This window comes from Malaclemys terrapin, chromosome 10 (assembly GCF_027887155.1).
Source record: "Malaclemys terrapin pileata isolate rMalTer1 chromosome 10, rMalTer1.hap1, whole genome shotgun sequence".
Taxonomy (NCBI): Eukaryota; Metazoa; Chordata; order Testudines; family Emydidae; genus Malaclemys; species Malaclemys terrapin.
In genome coordinates this window covers 26,420,669-26,435,424 of record NC_071514.1, presented here as the reverse complement: position 1 = coordinate 26,435,424, position 14,756 = coordinate 26,420,669, and the positions used below count along the sequence as shown (strand labels likewise).

At 43.3% G+C, this 14,756-nt stretch overlaps 1 protein-coding gene and 1 long non-coding RNA gene across 9 annotated transcripts in view; one reads left to right on the top strand and one right to left on the bottom strand.

Moving 5' to 3' along the window:
* Positions 1-5,756, bottom strand: part of CGNL1 (cingulin like 1) — a 137,309-nt gene extending 131,553 nt beyond the window's left edge. For 3 of the 4 annotated variants that reach the window (XM_054041490.1, XM_054041492.1, XM_054041493.1), the window contains exon 1: positions 5,665-5,756. The gene's annotated coding sequence lies outside the window, so the exon portion shown is untranslated. Of the gene's footprint in view, positions 1-5,626 lie in introns of all 4 variants that reach the window. The other variant, XM_054041491.1, reaches the window with a different exon arrangement.
* A 24-nt stretch (positions 5,757-5,780) lies between these two features.
* Positions 5,781-14,756, top strand: part of LOC128844105 (uncharacterized) — a 67,724-nt gene continuing 58,748 nt past the window's right edge. For 4 of the 5 annotated variants that reach the window (XR_008446431.1, XR_008446429.1, XR_008446432.1 and 1 more), the window contains exon 1: positions 5,851-6,293. This is a non-coding gene — a long non-coding RNA (uncharacterized LOC128844105). The other variant, XR_008446433.1, reaches the window with a different exon arrangement.

Here is a 14,756-nt window from a genome sequence, read left to right as displayed (position 1 = left end):
CGAGGGCATGGCAGGCTCAGGGGAGAGGGCAGGAAGGGGTGGTGGAGTGGGGCAGGGCCTGTGGCAGAGCAAGAGGTTGAGCAGTGAGCACCCCCTGGCACATTGGAAAGTTGGTGCCTGTAGCTCCAGCCCCGGAGTCGGTGCCTATACAAGGAGCCGCACATTAACTTCTGAAGAGCCGCATATGGCTCCGGAGCCACAGGTTGGCCACCCCTGCCTTAGAGAGTTAAGTTCCATTTCTTCCATATGTCCATTGTAAAGGGAAACCCACTGTGACACTCTACATGCCAGTGGAGTGCTCTGACCCCCCCCACATTCATCATTTGTATATAACTGTGATATTGCATATAAAGCATGCCTTGTAAGGTATGATGGGAAAGGTGACACACAGTTCCATCCATATATATATATATATATATATCTCATTAATGCATATGAAATTGTGAGAATTGTGTTTTATGGCTGTCACTAAAATATGCTGTCGGTTTGGGAAGTGCCCAGATACTAGCTCCCCAAAGACAATAACCAGGGGGATAACCAACGCCCAGGCAGGTGTCAAACTATCAACAGCTATTGTCCAGCAAAAGAGCTACAATGCAATGACTCACTTGCACAAGGTCACACAAGGGGAATTGCTCAACCTTGCCGGGTGACTCAGCAATGCCCACCAGACATGCCTGGACTTGTGTTCTCCAAAAGCACATGGACTAAGGGTATAAAACAGAACACAGTGGCCCCATACTTGGCCTTTTCTCCTTTCCCCCACCTCTGCTGCAAACAGCAAGGACACTGAGAGACTGAAGACTCCAACAGAGGAGACTGGCCCAGGTTTCAAGGGTAAAATCTGTGTTCTATGAACTGCAATAGTGGGATGAGAAAACTGCTTAATCTAGATGTCGCCCAGTCTAATAGGGTTGAGAGTGCAGACCGCATGATTTTATTTTATTTTGGTAACCACTCTGACTTTTTGCCTATCACTTATAATCACTTTAAATCCATCTTTTGCAGTCAATAAACTTGTTTTACTGTTTATCTTTACCAGTGAGCTTGCCTGAAGTGTTTTGTAAATCTGCTCATGTTTACAAAGGCTTGTATATATCCACTTTCCATCGATGAAGTAGTGAACCAATAATAAGCTTGCACTGCTCATCTTGAGCAGTGCAAGATTGTATATTCCTGAGGTACAAGGCTGGTAGCTGTGGGGATTTGGCTGGTGCCTTTCTCTGTGTGATTCATGAGTGGCTCTGGGAACATTCATGCAATCTAGCAACTGGATGTGGGGGTCTACATGCTGTTGTGCTGAGTGATAACAGCCTGGAGCGGTTTGCTGCTTGTCACTAGCAAAGGATTGTGAGAGACAGCCCAGGCTGGATAGTTCAGGGGATACAGTGGTCCCACGGCCTCAAGCTGCACCCCGGGGATCCCGTCACACCCACACAAGTGCAATGTCAGGAACAATGATAGTGCAAGTCTGATAATCTAATAACACACATAACAGATATGATATGTGCTGCTTTGCTAGGAATTAATTTGGATAGTATAAATGATACCATTTATTAGACTAACAAAAAATAGGTATTGTATTAAAAAAAAAAAAAAAGGAGCTAATCTGTCATGGAGAATAAGAACATCTATTGTAAGCAGATAAATGCAATGCACATCCATAGATAGAACACCTCATCGGTAATCACCACAAGTTTGTGCATAATATATTTTTCCTGGCTGTCCTAGTGAGGATGACTCATTACTCTTCCATTTCCATTGTTACTTTTTACATTACTGTAATCTATTTTAGATTACTGTTTTATAGAGTTTGCATTGCACTGACGCTCAAGTAACATTTCATATTCCCTTGGATCGATCCCTTGAGCATGTATCCCAGAAAGAAACTTTTTAACTAAACAAACACATAGCAACTCTTGCAGAACTTTTCTGAATCTTAGAAATATGAAAAAAATTAAGCCATGAAGAAGATACTACCATTTCCTTTATCAGAAACCACGGAAGTGTGTGCAGAACTACACAAACACCAAACGTAAGAAGTAATCTGAAAGATAAACTCTCTTCAAAAACCATTTCTAAGCCACTTTATAGAGATAAAATTCTAGATAGTTCAAAATATGTTTGTTCACATTACGCATACATAGCAGCACACTAAATATTTTCAAGTTATTTGTGGGTTCTTAGATACTACATTTTGAGAATATTACATTCTATTTTTACACTAAATGTTAAACATCTTATACTTAACTACACAGGTAATTATAACCTTGCTGAATGTTCCTTCTAAGATAGGTTTCAGAGTGGTAGCCGTGTTAATCTGTATCAGCAAAAATAACAAGGAGTCCTTGCGGCACCTTAGAGACTAACAAATTTATTGGGCATAAACTTTCGTGGGCTATAACCCACGTCATTAGCTGCATGGAGTACATGCATCTGATGAAGTGAGTTATAGCCCACGAAAGCTTATGCCCAAATAAATTTGTTAGTCTCTAAGGTGCCACAAGGACTCCTTCTAAGATATACATTCATTGATAGCAGACATCTTGACATTTCTCAGAACAAAAACATATCACCTTTCATTACTGAAAAACAATTACAAGTGTTTTTTTCCAAAGCAGACTTTTTAACCAAAAGCCAAGATTCCAGGAAAACAAAACACCACAAAACTGAAAACACCATGTCTGGGAAAGATTTAAGAAAAACAATTAATCCTAACTTCGGGGGAAATGTACAAACAAACACCATTGAATGCTTTGTTGTCATGGTAGAGTTTACTGTAAATAAAAAATTATAATTAGAGATAAAGAAAATTATTAAATCACCTAGTCCATTGCACTAACTAATGCAAGATTGCGCCTTACTCAGTATCTCTTTGTATTCAGTCAGTCTGACTTTATATCACTCCTTAAACTATACTTTTCCCACAAAGCCTTTCAGCAGTAACCTACCAGTGGATAATATACATGTGAAAATAAAAAAACCTATACTTCCTGAAATTCTGCCCTTCAGCCTAAATTAGCAAGCAATAGTTAAGTTTAGTGGCAGTAACGACTGCAGCACAACACATCCTATCCACCCAAAACCCTAAAAGAACGGAAATAAGAACCTAAGGGGAAAGATAGTGCATTCTTTTCTACTTTCACATTGCCTGCAACAATACTGATAACACACTCTAACTCTCTATAAGGCTTTCATTTCCATCTCCAACAGATACCGAAAAGCAATAAATACCCAATGTAATCAAATTTGCAGTTTATTACAAAACTTTTTAATAGTGACCTCATATGCCTGTCTATCAATTATATCAACAATTCAGCACATCTGGCTGTCACACATTCCATGCTTTAGGGAAGCTATTCTGGGTTTTGCATGAGATGATCCAGTGAAAAATTGCTAAAAGGGGTGATTTTTAAAATATTATTCTCTCTTTATTAATTCATTTTTAATCAAACCACCCTGAAAAATTCAAATTGTGCTCAAAGTTTATATTCTATATTTTGGCATTAGCCATTTAAATAAGATTTTTACAAAATAAAGGTTTAACACTCCTATTAAACTGAACTCTGTAATACAACCTTAACTATGGTACAGCTATTCCATATAATTGAACTGATTTGTCAGAGTATGATTTCAACACTAATCCTGGCAACTGACCATTCAGGTGTACCCTTACATCCATATGGAGTCCTAAGGACCCACTAGATCCATTTGCAGGATCCAGGTCTTATGTTGTACAATCCTTGGGAGAGAGACCATGTCGTCTACATTTGTACAAGTCAAGCACACTGGAAGTGTTGAGGTTAAAAAAAAAAAAAAAAAAAAAAAAAAGCATCTCCAAGTATGGACTTCCATTACTTCCCTCTGAATACTATTCCATTATCTGCAGCGATGATCATTTAAAAATATTTTGTGCAAGGTAGAATATTCAGATCATACAGCAAGAAAATTACATGTTGGGGGGAGGGGGAGTATAGGCTAGAGGTAAAAGCTGTGACAAATTGTTCTTCAGCCAGCTGCTGATGCTAGTCCATATTCACCAGAGGCAGCACTGACCTCTCTATAAAGCTGTCACCGTATACAAACACATACAACATATCATTCGCATGGTTAACTGGAAGAGGAATGAATGGGCAAATTGTCTTCCAAGACTTTCCTATGCAAGTGAACACACACAAAGCAGGCACAATCCCCTTCTCAAAAATAAGTTAATTCATAGAATAAAAGGGAGATGAAGAAGTCAAGAGGTCCTCCCCACTTCAGGAATCCCTGGAATCTGCTGAAGAATGTGTGTCTACAAGTTGGCACATCCCCATCTCCACCAAAGGGTCATGGTTCGAGGGTGCTAAGATTATGCCCACACTAACCCTAGCCAACAGGCAGCTTAGTATGCAACTCCACACCCACACACCTCTGAGATACATGATAACCCCACCTGTGTTCCCAGCAGCACCGGATCACATGAACTCATCTGAAATCTAAGGGCAGGGCCAACACCTCCCAGTACATTATTACTATAAATATCACCAATGAGCTGCAGAGCAGGTATGAAAATACAGTTCCTGCCCAGAGGACTTTACAACAAGAAGGGGAAGTTAGTGAGATACAGGCCTGGTTTGCACTGACTTTATTTCCCCTAAAATTCTCCCTGCTTTCCTTGCTATCACAGATTCAGCTCCACCAGTGGCAGCAGAAATTAGAGCTTGATTACTCTTATTTAACATTTCTATTGTCAGAGTCCCATTGTGCTATGGACTGTACAAACACACAGAGCAGGCTCTGCCCCCAAAAGCTTACATTCCTGCACAGCTGGGGCCAGGTAGCTACTAGCCTTTAACCCCTATACCATGTACAACAATGGCAGAAACACCAGCGTCAGGCTACACTAGCAATCCCACCTTTACAGTCCAGGTGGAGCTGACCCAGGGAAGCAATGCTAATGGGACACTTCAGGGCAAAAGCCTGCTGTTGATGCTCTCCTGAAGCAATACTACCAAGGGTGCAATTAACAGCGGTTCCGGGGAGCCTCCCCATTAGGGTGACCAGATGTCCCGATTTTATAGGGACAGTCCTGATTTTGGGGTCTTTTTTTATATAGGCTCCTATTAGTCCCCCACCCCCTGTCCCGATTTTTCACATTTCCTGTCTGGTCACCCTACTCCCCATTTTTGTCAGATGATTTTATAGGGAGTCTTGTGCTAAGTAGGGGGGGGAGTGAGGACTCCGCGCCCTTGGCCTTTGGGGAGATGCCGAGGTAAAGGAGAGAAAGCCAGTGAGCACAGCAACTCGGAGCTGGGAGCAACTTCCCGGCAACAGCCACGAGCTGAGGCGCCCCACAGCCTATCCCCTTCCTTCGCCCGGGCAGCAGCGCCCCGGGCAGCACGGCCGCGCCCCCCACCCCGGGCAGCAGACAGCACCCCGTGCCCTGACCACCGAGGCAGCTCCCACCCGCCCCGGGCAGCCGTGCCCAGGCCAGCAGCGCGCCCAGCGTGCGCGGGGGCTGCGGGGCACGGGAGCCGCTGGTGCCCGGGGAAAGGGGCTACGGTCAGGCACGGCCCTTTCCGCTGGGAGTCGGTGACAGAGGCTTCCCACTGCCCCCCAGCCACCCTCGCGTGCCCCAGTCTACCTCGTCCCCGGCTCCGCTCGGGCGCTGCGCGCTCTCACCTGCCCGCAGCGGCTCCCCTCCTCGCCCTGCTCGCCGCCCGAGCCAGGCACGATCGCGCTGAGGGCTGAGCCCCGACTCCCCGCCTCCACAGACGGGGGCGGGGGCCAGCCCGGCCAGGAGACCTCACCCCCGCCCACCCCGAGCCAGGGAGGAGTCAGGGACGCCGCGGGGTCAGGCAGGTGAGCCGAGCGCGGGGCTCCCCGCTCGGGCAGGGGCAGAGGCGCGGGCCCTGGGGGCTGCGGCGCTTTGACTCGCGGTGCCCAGGCTGTGAGCGCCTCAGGCCGGAGCCTTTGGCTGCTGTGTGCGCACCTCTCGTGTCGTGCGGCTTGTGAGGAATAACCCCTCGCTCCTGAGCCCTGCTTTGTTCACTGGCTTCACCCCCTGTCAGGCCAGGCTGCAGGGATCTGGAAGGAGCGTGGTCAGAAAGAACAACTTCCACGTGAGCCAACCCCCCAGGCCCCAGCACACTCAGCTTTGGGCTGGTTAAAAGTCCAGAGCTCCCTTTTCGCAGCTCCAGCCAGTCTCTGTTTAAAACACGGTTCCGTTCTATTAATTTCAAGGAATGTAAGACACAGATAAGCACACCAGAGCTCACGAGGAACGGGAAGCACCGCAAGGATAGAGAAGGGTAAGTGCAAACCAAACGTTAAGTACAGTAGTTACCATGTAGAACATTATTAATCTAACAAATTTGTTAGTCTCTAAGATGCCACAAGTACTCCTGTTCTTTTTGTGGATACAGACTAACACAGCTGCTACTCTGAAACCTGTCATTATTAATCTAGTGGTGATGCCATGTAACCTAGAGCAAACAAGACAATGAGGTGCTCTCTCCCTTAAGAACAAAATAGTAAGTACCCTTGGGAAAACCTGGAAAGACAGATACACTTAACCATTTGGAAGATTTTCAGAACCACTTCAGCTAGACTAGAAGTCTCACAAGGTCAAGCTTCTATAATATTTCCAGTGTTTCCTGCTTGATTAGAAAGAACTGAAGTGACACACATTACACGCTATGGCATTTCTTCAGTGGCTCCTTGCTGAATGTAGGGTGACCATATTTTCCCAAAGGGAAAATGGGACATCTCACAGGGCTAGCCTGAGGCTCCCCAACCTCTAGCGCAAGCTGCCCCCCCTCGCAGCCCTCTCTGCCACCTACATGGGGCCGGCCGGAGGCCACCTCTCCCTCCTGAACTCCCCTGCCGCCTACCCACATGTGGGGCTGGTCAGAGCCCCCCTGCCACCCGCTCTGGGCAGGTCCGACGCCTCCCTCTCTCCCCCCCCAAGTGTGGGACTGGTCCGAGCCTCCCCTGCTGCCCACCCACGTGGGGATGGCCCAGCCCAAGCTGCTCTCCAGAGCCCTCCCTCTTGCACAGGGCTGGCGTTCTGCTTGCCCTCCTCTTCCCGGCATGTTCCTCTGCTCCTTACTGGAGGTCGCACCCCATTTTTTTTGGCAAAACTGTGCATTTGGTGCATGATGATCAGTTGGCAAGAGCAAAAAGGACAAATGCCCAGTTTTGCCAAAAAAGTTGGGATAACTGAGAGAGGGCTCAAAGAAGGGACTGTCCTGGCTAAAACGGGATGTATGTTCACCCTATGAATGTAGCATGCACAGGCAGGCTAAATGAGGGCTGATCACAATACTCCCAAAAGATTAGTATTTCAGGAGAATCAGGACCAAAGCTAACTTTCTGGAACCTCAAAAAAGATGCAAGTTGGTTATGTTATCTGAACCAGTCAGCTATTCCAAAGTAAGTAGTGGAATCATGGGATAAGAAAGAGGTCAAACTGATGGCAAGATCATATCAACTCAACCATTTTGTTAGTGAGGGAAATGTAGTAGGCCTGGTGTAACTATTATTATTTATTTATTTGTATTATCGTAGTACTGAAGAGTCCTAGTCATGGATAAAGACCCTGTTGTGCTAGATGTTATACATACAAAAGACAGTCCCTGTCCCATATAGTTTACAAGCTAAGTATAAAACAAAGAACAACAGATAGGAGAATACAAGGAAACAATGAGACAATTTTCAGAGACAATATTAGACATTAGGGTTAAGATGATTTTTTTGGGGAGGAGGAATTCACCATATTTGTAACTATAAAACAGAAGACTGCCAGTTACAAAACTGAACTAAAAAAGAGGTTTAGGGGTGATAGACAGTAAGATGAACAGGAGCACATAATGTGATACAGCTGTACAGAATTGACCTGTTTTATTAAGATGTATAAACAGATATTTTGGCCAGAAAAAGTAATTCTTCTCTCACCACTACATTGATAATTTTATTGCTGAATCACTGCATGTAGTACTGGGGTCTGTACTTACTGGAAATAAAAATCAGTAAAGCTAGAAGGAATCAAAAATAGTTTATAAAATTAAAACTGCTGGAGATGATTTTAAGAGAACTGGATTTTTGTAGTGTATAGAAGGAGTGTGCCATATTGGTCTATAAGTAGCTGCAAAGAATCTAGCATCACTAGATATAAAAGAAAGGCAGCTACTACTAAAACACTCAGCAGTCATGACTACCAGTTATTAGCATGAGTTTATAATTAATCTTTTCATGTTGCCCTACCTATCATGCACTTTTCATTCTATTGTAGTTTGGCATACTCAGTAATTTAGCATACTTCTCACCATTTCAAGTGTGTTAAGCGGGATTCAGCGCCATCAGATTTGACCCATCCAGCCCTCCATACGTGGAGACTGCGGGGCAGACAGGCCAAACTTTGAGTGATGTTGTGACCTTGTGTGCCAGGTCACAATGCCACTTGGTTTGGGGGCCCTCTCAGACCGGGGCCTAGGGCAAACTGCTCTTCAACTGGAACAGGTGTTTGGAGGTTCAAAGTGGGACAGCCCCTGAAACCCAGGACTGTTGGGAGGTAAAGATTTGGGAATACTTGATTTAACAATGCTAGCAAGAGGGAGTCCTAATTCAACAAGACCCATAGTCCAGCTGTAATACCCTAAAAGACTATTGTCCAGTTGGACGAGGCAGTCTCAATGGGGTGAATAAAAATACAGTGATAATATAGTCTTGTGCTAAAGGTAGAATTTCAGTTCTATATACAGTATATATTTCAGCTTCCCAATGTAAACTACCATATCCTTCCCCACATTTTTCTTTCCCTTTAAACTGAGGCATTGGTCCTTATTTACAAAACTGACTTGACACCAGGATTAATGTTTTACAGATTGCACAGTTCATTAGCTGGCAGTTGTAAAATACAATACAAAATGAAGTAAGCAACAAAAGCAAAACAAACAATAATGCCCTAGACCCCTGTGCTGTGGATTAATTCTAGCTGTCAGGTGCTCTAATACACCCCAAACTCTCCAAATTCAGCTGTCCTATCGAATTTCTATTTATTGATCAGCATTGAGATCACACTGATTTGAAAACTGCACTTTTATAACCAGAATTAGGCTTCATGGGATACTTGGCTCCTAGCAGATACATCTTTACCACTCACCATTTGACTAACCAATGTAGACCCTCACTTTAGTAAACTGAATTGAGGCTTTACATTTACATTTCCTTTCCTGGCTTCTGTATTTCAAGTGATATTGAACTAACAACTTTTACACTAGGAAAAAAAGTACATTTCACGATACCACACTGCTTCTGACTTGTCCCTTTGAAATGTGAGCTATAAAGGTTTGGCTGAAAATTAAAAACTTTTTAAATAAGATTACAAAAGGAAAAAAGCCTATTTCTTTGTTTAAAAATTAACTAACACTATTTAATACAATCCGAAACTGAAATTTGCTCTTTTTGATTTCCAGGAATATAAAATCTAAACCCCTATTTTTACACACTCGATACTTCTTCAAAACATTTCATTTTAAGCAGAATTATTTCTGAGAATTTTGCCCATGGGTGAATTACTCTGAAATGTTTTAACAAACTCGAGTCATTTTTGAGTTACACAAGTGAAAAAACAAAATTAAACACAAATCCATCCATTTATAAAAGTCAAAACACTTTTGGGCTCACATAACTCCAAGAAATGGTCAATTTGTAAACTTCAAACTTGTTATAGAGTTAGTCTTCAAGGCAGATGAGTGCATTTTGTATATTTAAAAAAATATTGTTTCCTGCTTTTACCTAATGCTTCGCCAAAGGACAAACTCAGCTTCTTCTTCAGATAAAAGAATGAGGGCTTCCCTAAATGGTTATTCCCTTCTTATTTCTTTTTCTTCTCCCCCTTTCTTTTATATCTTCTGCCTCTTAGCACTTCTTCTATCTCATTCTGTCTTATCCCAGCTGCGTGGGAACACTGCTCATACAACCCATAACACTTGAGCTCCTTCTAGCTATAACATACACAGACTGAGGAGAAGAACATCACACCAGTCTGAGAAAATTGAATGATCCCAGCAGTACAGGGGCTGAGAAGCATTCTCACACAGCAGGACTTTCTGGCAATTTGGCAGGACCATAAGGGTATGTCATGCTACGGACGCTATACTGGCATAGCTACCTCACCGTAGTTGTGCAGGCATCACCCCATAGTGTAGACACAGCCGCTGACAGAAGAGGTTTTTCCGTCGCTGTAGGAACACTACCTACCTGAACAATGGTAGCTACAACAACAGAAACATTCTTCCATCAACATAGCTGTGTCTACACTGGCGGATAGATTGGCATAGCAATGTTGGTCAGGGGCTTGGTTTTTTCACACCCCCAACCAACATAGCTATGTCGGCTTCACTTTTAGACCAACTTTACGCCTTGGCAAGTGAAATGACTCAAAAGAGGGATGAGAATGTAGGACAGCTGAGATACAAGATCTTGGGTGTATCTTCACGAGAAAAAAAGGTGTGTTCTTACCTCATGTTAGCTAACACACAGTAACTAGCATGAGGCAAAAATCTTAGCAGTTTGTAGTTTACACACAAGTTAGAAGGTCAAGTTGAAGACTATGGGCATGTCTACACTGCAACGTAAGGCCTGGGTTAGTGGACTTGAGTCACTTGACCTGTGTTAGGGAACCCTAGGTTTGAATGCCTACATTGTATTTAAACACTATGTTAACACACTTCTAATCTGTGCTTGAGAATGTGGGCAGTCTGACCTAGTGGTCAAAGCAGGAGTTGGGCCAGGTTAGATATTGGGAGGTCAGAGTCTGAAACAGGCCAGGGGGTAAAACTGAGAGTCACCAGGAGATCAGAAGCAGGACACAAAATTGGGAGATTAACCATGGATTGATAACCAGAGTCGGGCCAGTTCAGGATACCAGAAAGTCAAGCTCTGGACCAGGGTTCAAGACCCATGGTACTGGATAACTAGACACTCTGGATGTAAGTCTGTATTACAAAAGCAATATAATGCAACAGTTTAACCCTGGGGCCCCTAAATGGATGAAACTGCTGCAATAAAATAGTGATTGAATGTGAAAAAAAGTGACTTTATTTGTTATTACACTTGCCATGCAATAGATGCAAAATTTGAAAACTAAAGCATGTATTTCCCATGTCAAAGAAAGGTTCCTGTACACAGAGAAGAAGTGGGAACACAATTCCATACTGCCATTCCTCCAAAATAAATAATTTCATAGAAAATTAATGAGATAAAACTACTGTGTGTATTTATTTAGATAACTGGGGGCCCCTACTGGTTTATGTGTGAATATAGTAAACATATTTGCAGCAACTGTGTGTCTGATATAATATTGTTCAAGGGCTTCAGGATATAATTACAACTAATCTTCCCCCCCACCCCCAGTACCTGTAAAGAATGTAATAGATAATGTTTTCACCCCCTCAGTACTACACTAAAGTACAGATGAAAAATAACAGTGTATAAATTTAACTATAAGTTACGACAGTGTCCTGCATATCTTACTTGGGCAAATCTATGAAAACAATGGGAGTTTTGCCCAAGAAAAGATTGAAGGATCTCAATCTTGATTAAGGGTATTGGTCCAGCAGGGCTGCCGGGCATGTTCATACTAAAGTATTGGCAGACTCTGCTCAACTGAAGTGATGTAATTCCCTTCTTTACAACTTCCTTAAATTTCCTAAGGCTATGTCTGCACTACCAGTTATGTTGATATAACTTATGTTGCTCAGGGGTCTGAAAAAAACACACCCTTAAGAGATATAAGTTACACCAACTCGTTGGGGGTGGTTTAATTATGTCGACGGGAGAGCTGTCTCCTATTGGCATAGAGCGGCTATACAAGAGATTTTACCGGGGCACAGCTGCATCGGTACAGCTGTGCCGCTGTGAACTCTCTACTGTAGACATAGCCTATCTCTGTTGAGCAGATTAGGCCAATGCTCAGTATGTTTGGAAATCTCACTTTTAAGTGTCCAAGACAGCACTTAGATTTGTTGTGTTTGTATTCCTTTTAGTCGTGTGTTAATTGCCTATTGACACAAGATAGTTAACAATATTTTAAAGGGTAGTCTGGACATTCCCCAAATGTTTGTGATTTACCAGAGGGATAAGCCGATGTTGAATATGTTTTTCCCAAATATATATTGTCACTCAATTTGATGAAATTAACAATTTATGTGTTTGAAGAAATATTGACAGTATTGCTTCAGTCATCATGGTAAACCGAGAGAAGTTTATGTAAAGAGGGAAAGCACAGTAAATGAAATCTGAGTTACATAATGTTTTGCAATGGGTATAGCTCTTTTTAATAGCTATTACTATGACTGACTATTTGTATTCCACTAGCACACTGGGGCCCCAACCAATACGGATTCATAGATTCCGAGGCCAGAAGGGACCATTGTGATCATCTAGTCTGAACTTCTGTATAACACAGGTCATAGAACTGCCTCAAAATAATTTCTAGAGTACAACTTCATGAATTATTTCCATCTGAATTTGTTTAGCTTCAACATCCAGTCATTGGCTCATGTTATACCTTTCTCTGCTAGATTGAAGACACCATTATTAAATATTTGTTCACCATGTAGATATTTATAGACTGCAATCAAGTCACCCTGAACCTTCTCTTTGTTAATCTAATATCAGACAGTCCCTTCCTGACTTCAACAGGCAAGAGAAACAAAGGGAGGCAGTAATATGAAATTTGCTTTACTAGAATCTATAATTTTCCCCAGTAAGTTTGTAATGCACTCAGGTAACATTATCAGAGGCCTCCTGTGGATAATTTCACAATAAAGACAATGATCCTGCAAATACATACGCATGGGTTTAAAGTTAAATATATGTACATATTTGCAGGCTCGGGGCCTAAATCCTCAAGACCGACAAGCAAAGACTGCAGTACAGTTAATGAAATGTCTTCTTTATATTTCAGTGGTATTGAATTCAAACCTCTTTTGGTTTCTTAGATTGTATATCAGTGATCAAGGAACATGATCTGCACGTTTTAGGATAGATATGCAACTTGACCTAAATCCATTATACCAATAGTAGCCCTCACATAGGTGCATAAATAATGTTGTTTTTGCAGCTTATAAGTGTACCTAATCACTACGATAATACAAATTAATAATAATATCACCTTTTTGGGGAGAAAACCAGAGAGTGCCAAAATTTGGTCCAGTATATTTCTATTCTATTTGGAGCAATATGGACATTGTCCTAGATTAACCAGAGAGACTTTGGGTCAGATTGTAAATGTATTTAGGTATCTAAAGATGCAGATAGGTTAATTGTAAGATTTTTGGTAGTGCCTCCCCCTTGCAGGGCCCCAGTGCCTGGGCTCCAGCCCGAGCCCAAATGTCTATACCACAATTAAACAGCTCCTTAGCCTGAGCCCAGTGAGCCCAAGCCAGCTGACGTGGGCCAGCTGCAGGTTTTTAATTACAATGTAAACACACCCTTAGACACTAAGGCCTGGTCTACACTGGAGGGGGTGTCGATGTAAGATACGCAACTTCAGCTACGGGAATACCGTATATCTTGACATATCTTATTCCGACTTACCTCCCATCCTCACGGCGCGGGATCGATGGCTGCGGCTCCCCCGTTGACTGCGCTACCGCCACTCGCTCTGGTGGAGTTCTGGAATCGACAGGGAGCGCATTCGGGGATCGATATATCGCGTCTTAACGAGATGCGATATATCGATTCCAGATAAATCGATCACTACTCACCGATATGGCAGGTGGTCTGGACGTACCCGTAGACGTCTAAGGCCTAGTCTACACTTAATTTAGAGTGATATAGCACATTGTTCAGTGGTGCGCTCACCCCACCTTGGCACTGTAGTTATGCTCACCTAATCCTTGAGGTAGACAGAGTTAGGTCAATGGAAGCATGCTTCCCTCAACCTACCACTACTTAGGAAGGTGGACAAAACAACCCCTTCTGTTACTGTAGGAAGTGTCTAAACTGTGACACTACAGTGGCATAGCTACAACACCGTTGCTCTGCCGCTGTAGTGCCCATGTCTTAGACGTAGTAGCCTAAGTCCCATTGTCTTTCATAGAGTCAGGCTCCTAAGGCTTAGATCCTCAAAAGTGTTTAAGGGTATGCCTACTCAGCATTTTGGAGCCTACGGGAGTGAGACTCCCAGCCCAAGTCAACAGATTCAGTAGCAGGGCTCGTGCTAGTGCTCTAAAAATAGCTGTGCAAACAGCACCTTGAAGTTGTAGCTCGGGTCTGCTGACCCAGGCTGGAAGGCTTGCTCCCACAGGCTCCAAAATGCTGTGTAGACATTCCCAAAGTTCCTAATTCCCATTTGAAAATATGGTCACTTTGGAAAATTTTGCCCTTAGGTTTCTAAATCCCTAGGGGACAGATTTTAAAGCTATCTAGATGCCTATCTACAGGGATTTTCAAAAATGTCTCACACCTAATTCCCATGCAGTTCCCACGAGACACCTGTCTTAGTGTGACCATACGTCCCATTTTGGCTGGGACACTCCCTTTTTTAAGCCCTGTCCCGGCCATCCCAACGTTTTTTGGCAAAGTGGGCATTTGTCCCATCTGCTCTTGCCAACTTGATCAAGAGTAAATGGGTGCGGTGCACAGGAACATGGGGTGTAGGTGAGCAGGGATCCCACCCTCACACGGAGGGAGGAAGGGCTCAGGTGAGCGGCTCAGGCCTGCTCCACGCAGAATGTGGGGGAGGGTTCAGGCAAGCTGTACAC